Here is a 7,125-nt window from a genome sequence, read left to right on the forward strand (position 1 = left end):
GGGAGTGGCCCTCTCCTGTGCCGGGCTAAAAGTTGGGGGCTCCCGTTCAGGCCCCCATTTTCTTAAGCGTTTCAAGCCAACCTTGGTAAAGAAAGGAATTTATGAGGTTGGTAGTGCCAGCCGTAAGTACAGACCAATTTTGGGACTGACAGCAAGTAATAAAGAGCTTTTAAGGGTCGTACAAGTTTGGCATATGGCGTCTCAGGCCTGTAATTTCAGCTCTCTTCTAGAAGGCTGAGGCAGGACTATCGTAAATTCAAGTCCAGTCTAGGAAATTTAGCGAGACCCTGTCTCAAAAAATAAGGCTCGGAATGTAGCTCAGTGCAAAGGACCCGGGTTCAATCTCTAGATAGATGATAGATTTTTTTAAAAGTTTATCCGAAAGACCTCCGATGTAATCTAATCAGTCCCTCCCATAAACTTCTCTTATTTATGAAAAGCATTTTGTGGTGTGTAGGACAGAACAGTAACGTGTATCAATAGGTGAGACTGATGTTTGTCCTCAGCCACTCCATTGCCACCTCTCCATTGGCTAGCTAAATTGGGAATCTGCTTCTGGCTCACCTAATAGACCCTCCTTCCTTACAACCGCCTACTGTCTGCATGGCAAAAGATAGAGGACTAATACAATCCTCTTTCATTAGTAAACGTGATATTCTAAATTTTAATCTCAGAAGAAATAGTAATGAAGGTCATTTTGTCCTTGCTGGGTTTTTGTTTTTTGTTTTTCTTTTGGTGCTGGGGATTGAACCCATAGGCTCATGCTTGCCAGGCACCTGCTCTACTATGGAGCTACACCACGGAGCTGCACCCCTACAGTCAGAACTAACTCGGTCCTCATACTAATTCCCGTAAAGGCTTGGGTCTTCAGGGGATTCTTCTGACTTATGTCATGATTTCTCTGTATTTTGAGCTCAGTAACCAAACCATGTTCTTGCAATTTGGAATTCGTTTCATTGTTCAGTCTCATCCTGTGTGCGCCCCCCCCACCCCGACATCTTGCATGGTATTGGAGCAAAGTCTCCAGACAATGTGCTGTGAAACTTGAGCTTCAGCTGTGTTCACCTGGGTACTTTTCACTCTTACACTGACTGCTTTCTGCACCCCAACCCCAAGCTACAGGTATGGCTGCCTGTCCTCCTCTGTATAGATCAAAGGATACTTGCCCTGTCTTCAAGTATATAAACATACGTTTTTTTAAAAAAAAACTTCGGTAAAATAAAAAATATTATTAAGTAAAAGGGATTTAATGGTGTTATGGTTTGGATTTCAGTGTTCCCCAACAGTCCATATATTAAAGGCGTGTTTCCCAGCCTGTGGCCGTACTGAGAGTGGTCGAATTTTTGGAGGTGTGGCCTGATGAGAGGAAGTTAGGACGTTGGGCAACACCCTGCAGAGGATGTTGGGACCCTGGCCCCTCCTTTTCCTTTCACTTCCCAGCAGCCATGTGCTCCCAACCATGCTATTCTGCCTTCTAAAGCCCTAAAACGACAAAGGTAACCATGGGCTAAAACTGAGAGCCAAAAGAAATCCTTCCTCCTTTCATGTTTTCTGAGGTACTCTGTCTCAGTGACAAAAAGCTAACACAGCCAGGCATGGTGGCATACACCTGTAATCCCAGCACTAATCCTCCCAGGCAGGAGGATCACTGTGAGTTCGAGACCAACCTGAGCTACATAGTGAGTTCCAGGTCAGTTTGAACTACACAGCGAGACCCTGTCTCAAAAAATACTACTACTAATAATACAAATGGACTTTAAAATTTCTGACTAAAATAACTAATAAAAGTTTTACAGTTACATTGACCATTATAGCATTGTTTACACAAATGAAATACAGGAAACAACCCAAATACCCAAGATTAGAGGAGTAGTAAAATAAAAGCTGGCATTCAGATATGTACTATATCTAAATTGAAAAAAAAGATTTACAGTAGCTAACAGTAGACTAGCTTAATACTTGTCAAAGAATAAGTGCAGACAGAATTCAATACCAATGCGGAATGAAAAAACAAGTTGAAGAACTATATATACACACTATGATACCATATTTTAAAATATAATCCACAGAGCCTATGCTGATCGCGTATTTTACATAAGTATAGACATGCACTGCAAGAGCACACACCAAATTCATGACAGCTGTTGCCTGTATAGAATGGAGGAGGGAGAACAGACAGGAGAGAAAAATGAAGACTTCAACTTTGTCCGCAACTTGCTTGCTTTTATTTAAAAACAGAGCCAAAATTGTCAAAATCTTTAAAGTAGTTGATTCTGGGTGATTGGATTCTTTATTGTGCACTACATTATAGTTTGTGCCTCTTTCAAAAGCATCATTAAAAGGTTTTCAAATACCCTTCTAAATATATTTGAAAATAGAAACACACTGGAAACAAGTTTCCAAGATAGAGCTTGGTTGTAGAAATCATAACACACTCATGTGGAAGAATGTTGTGATTAGTGATTTTGTGGAAAGTCATTTATTCCTTTTTGTTCTTTGTCGTTTCTTGTCTTAAGTATCTGCTATGAGCCATATACTGAGCCAGGCACTGGAGCTGCCATGCTGAGCAAAATCATTAGATTTATTGTTGGATGTAGCTTACACTCTGATATGTTCAAGAAGAAAAAAAGCACATGATCAAACAGTTTAATATCTAACTTTGTGAGCTAATGTTTATTATATATGTGGGTATACATTTTTTTAACTCCAAAATAGTATACAGCCCACTGTTTAAAGTGGAAGTCTCTGGATGTAGTGATTCTGGGTGAGTTTTGTCTTACAATTATGATACTTCTACAGTAAGATAGTTACCCCCAAATTTTTAAATTAAATAATCAGCTAAATAATTATATCCACTAATGTATGCAGCTGAGAAGGGGTAAGAAAGAGGTAAAACAAGGCAAGCAAAGCACAAAACCTGCCGGAGTAGCAAAACTGTGTGTATAAATTAGCATATTATCTATATATATTTCATATGTGTATTGCTCAAAACTTGTGCAGAGCCTCAAAACAACTGCATTATTAACCCCTTTTAATAGAACAGAAAGAACCCTAAAGTGCAGAGAGCTGAAGTAACTTGCAGATCAAAGCGCTGCACTGGAATTTTCATAGATCTAACTGCAGAGCTTAGAAGCACTGCCTTATGATTATGATGTAGTTATAAACAGGCCAAATTAACTTCCTTACCTTAATTCTGTTTATTGTTGCTTTGTGGTACAATGACTCAAATCCAGGGCCTACCCTCACCCCTGTGAACTTTATTATATTTTGTCTGAGGCTCCTGCAGTTGTGGGGACAGGACAGTTTGGTGTTCACCTGAGGCCCCCAGTAGAATATCCCCTGAGACTATCCATGCTGCCTCTGAATGCAAGGCACCCGATTGTCGACAACCTTTTTACACCTTAGTGCCTAGAAAGCAGCCTCTGGTCCTTAGACACAATTTCTGACTTTTGGAAAGAAAAATCCCCTTATTTGTAATCAGTATGGTGGAGACTTAGTAAATCTGCCTAACTACAGAACAGTTTTCTCTAGGCAGTAGTAAAAATGTAGAGTAGGGTCAGACCATGAAAACCTAAAAAACTAGGAAGAAGATGTGCTACACTAATGGTTTCATTTATTTGAAGATTGTTTTATACCATATATTCTGTCTCCTCGGCTAGATTATAAATTCTTCAAGAATAGGATAGTGTTCTCTCCCCCAATACTATAAAGAACCTCTTAACTGATAAATTAAATGTATTGAATGTGCAATACTTTTTTTTTTTAAACGAAGTCTCACTTTGCAGCCCAGTCTGGCCTCAAACTTTCAGCTATCCTCCTGCCCCAGCCTCCCAAGTGATGGAATTACAGCTGTGAGCCCAGCTTTGAGTGTACTTTAAAATGTCAAATACCAAAATTTAAACTATTACCCATTCCTCTGGGTCAGCTAGGGAAATCTCTTGTTCCATTGTTGTTTGAAGATTTTGGTTCTGCAGACTTGAAGAGCTTCCAGCAGAGTTACCAATATCACCTTTACTAGTTGGCAACTCTGTGTCAAAGATGAACTTGAGCTCTTTTAACTATTTTTTATTATGATAAAATATATATTATAAATTTTACCATTTTAACTATATAGTTCAGTGGCATTAAGTACTTGATGAATTCACAGTGTTGTATAGCCACTACCACCATCTGGTTCCAGGATGATTCCATCACCCCACACTATAACTACCATCAGACAATAACCCCTCACACCCTGGTCTCTTGTCTGAGTCTTGAGGGGGTACCTGTATCTGCGTACCTGTCTTAGATCCTTCAGGATCCTAGAGGAGTGCTAGGAGAATCTTTAGTTTTGGTTCTCTTTGACCCCAATTCCCAACACAGAACTCCTAATTTCCTTGTCGATAGGGGCAGCTTTTGTTCCTGTGAAGAGACTCCTGGAGGATCCTGCATGAGGGCTGGTAACCAGAAAGATGAAACTATTATCAAAAGCTTGGGACTTTCAGCCCCCTCCCCAACCCCTATCCCTAGTGGGAACAAAGGAGCTGAAGACTGAGTTAATAATCATACCAGCATGGTAGGATATCCATAAAAATTCTGCAGGGTTTGGGGTACTTCCGGATTGAACACCTGTGCAACTAGTGGTGCGGCACACCCAAGCGCCACACCTGCTGTTCATCTGGGTGCTTTATAATGCCCTTTGGTGATAGGATAAATGGCAAACATAAGTGTTTCTGGGCATTCTGTGAAGTAACCTAGCAAATTCGTTAAGTCTGAGGACGTGGGTGAGAGCATAAATCTACAACCAGGTCAAAGTATGGGTGACAGCTTACTCCATGTGACTGGAACCTGTGATGGGGGGCTGATACTGTGGGATGTGATGCTCGCCCCAGGTAGAGGTGTCAGACCTGAACGAATTTTATATGACACCCAGCCTGTGTCTGCTGGAGAAATGCTTGCTGCTTATGGAGAATGCTCTGAGCATTTTGGTGATCTAAATGTGAATTTAGAAGGGAAAATTTTCCCCTCAGCTGATTTTTCCTTTACAATTGCCCTGTTACATAGCTGGCTCTTATTTTCTCTTATGGAAAGTCCAGCTTTAGTAGTACATTACACTTTATTAATTTTCAACTAATGTGCTATTATTTAAGAAACTACTGACTTAGCTTATCAAAATCGCATGCAAAGTAAGAGCTAAGAGAATTTTTTATCCCTAAATGTTTTCTCCTGCAGAGAAGTAGGACTTTGTAAAAGATGTTAAAACCATTAAATAATGTTTGCTCCTGGGCTGGGGGTTTAGCTCAATGGTGCAACTGACTTCCTTGCAAGCATAAGGTTTTGAGTTCGATCCCTGGTACCAACAAATGAAGGAAATAATGTTTGCTCCCTCAGTTCCTCCATATTTTTTACAGCACTTGTATGATTGGAAGTCAGATTTGCAGAAAAGTAGAATATTATTTTGAAGAGCATTATAGCTGGGCGTAGTGATACAAGTTTATAATCCCAGCACACTATGAGGCTGAAGCAGGAGGACTGTATATCTGAACCCAGCCTGATCAAATTAACAAGTATCTCAAAATAAAAAATAAAAAAGGGCTGGAGTTGTATGTCAGTGGAAAAGCCCTGGGGTCAACCTCTAATACTGTAAAACAAAAACAAAACAAAACCTAAGAGTTATAAGTAGCACATGAATAAACAAAAAAGGTTTTATAGCTTGTACTTTTAGAGCCTTTATTGAATAGGTTCCAGCAGTTTTCTTTTTACATGTTAATTTAATTTAATTTAATTTAATTTTTTAGATTTCCATAAGGTAGAAATATATCATAATTCACCATCTTAACTACTTTTGTGTGGTCCCTGTCAAACCCAGGTTCCTGCTCATGCTAGGCAAGCACCCCGCCACTGAACTACAACACCCAGTCCTGAACAGCTTTTAGTTTTCTCCTCCTCCTCCTCTTCATCTTTCTCTCCCTCCGTCTCTTCCTGACTTTTCCTTCTTCCTTTTTAAGACAATGTCTCGCAGTGTAGCCCAGGCTGACCTCAAACTCTCCATCTTCATGCCTCAGCCTCCAGAGTGCTGGAATTATAAGTGTGCGCCACCACAGCTAACATAGTCTTATTTTTCAGTGTGTGTGGGGGGATGGCCTCAGTATTAAATATCAGTTCTTATGTTTTACAACATTAAAATCATGAGAGTAAACTTTCTCTGATTATAATTTTATTTCTAATTGCTTTACTTTGAGCTATTTGGGAAGACAGAACCTCATGGGAAGCTGCGCAGAAGTCTTCTACATAGTGAAAGGGGAGACCAGGGTCCAGAAACCACTGGCCCAGCTCTGTGGACCTGCCTGGCCGCCCCTCCAGGAGAACCAAGGTGGCTTCATTCTCCACATACCACTCTGCTTCCTGGATGAGTAACGAGTATGTGGTTGCTTAAGTCAGTATTGCTCAGTCATTTCGGATTTGTTCTCAAAAGAGCTCAAAGAAACGCTGGGAAGAAACAAATCACATTTCACATTTAAAGAATTCTTATGTTGACACTTTACATTAAGAGAATCACTGCAACAGACTGTTTTCCTTACCACATCCCTGTTAGCTACTCCTTCTGCTGAGGAGCTATGACAACAGCCAGCTACTTGCTTATTTCATTACATGGAGAGTTGGCTGCAACTTCTTCATACACAAACATGAGCAGGACACTATGGTGTTTATAACTGAAAGAAAAATCCCACTGGAAAGGTGAAGTTCAGGCTGGCATGAACTACACAGCAAGACCTTATCTCGTAAAACTCTTTTTGATGTTGCTGCTGTTTTGTTTTTTTCTTTTTCTTTTGGTTTTATTTTATTTGTTTGTTTGTTTATTTGTTTATTTATTTATCTATTTATTTTTGAGACTAACTATATATAGTTCAGGCTGGCCTTGAATTCACTATGTAGCCCAGGCTGGCCTCAAACTTGCAGCAATCCTCCTGCCTATTCCTCCCAAGTACTGAAACTATAGGTGGGTGCTATTTCTCTTGGTTTATCAAAATCAATGGTGGGCTGGGTATTTAGATCAGTGGTTCTGCTGCCTGCCTTGCAAGCTCAAGGACCCGAGTTTGATTCCCGGTACCAAAAAAAAAAAAAAAAAAAAAAAAAAAAAAAAAA

The 7,125-nt window shown here is 40.0% G+C and overlaps 1 long non-coding RNA gene across 4 annotated transcripts in view; it reads right to left on the reverse strand.

Annotated features, from left to right (window-relative positions):
• Positions 1 to 6,126: 6,126 nt before the first annotated feature.
• LOC104850508 overlaps positions 6,127 to 7,125 on the reverse strand; it is an 83,221-nt gene continuing 82,222 nt past the window's right edge. For 2 of the 4 annotated variants that reach the window (XR_776987.3, XR_776988.3), the window contains exon 6: positions 6,130 to 6,468. This is a non-coding gene — a long non-coding RNA (uncharacterized LOC104850508). Of the gene's footprint in view, positions 6,469 to 7,125 lie in introns of all 4 variants that reach the window. The other 2 variants (XR_776985.2, XR_776986.3) reach the window with 2 other exon arrangements.

The sequence above is a fragment of the Fukomys damarensis genome, unplaced genomic scaffold (genome assembly GCF_012274545.1).
Source record: "Fukomys damarensis isolate Sample0158 unplaced genomic scaffold, DMR_v1.0_HiC HiC_scaffold_38, whole genome shotgun sequence".
NCBI classification, from domain to species: domain Eukaryota; kingdom Metazoa; phylum Chordata; class Mammalia; order Rodentia; family Bathyergidae; genus Fukomys; species Fukomys damarensis.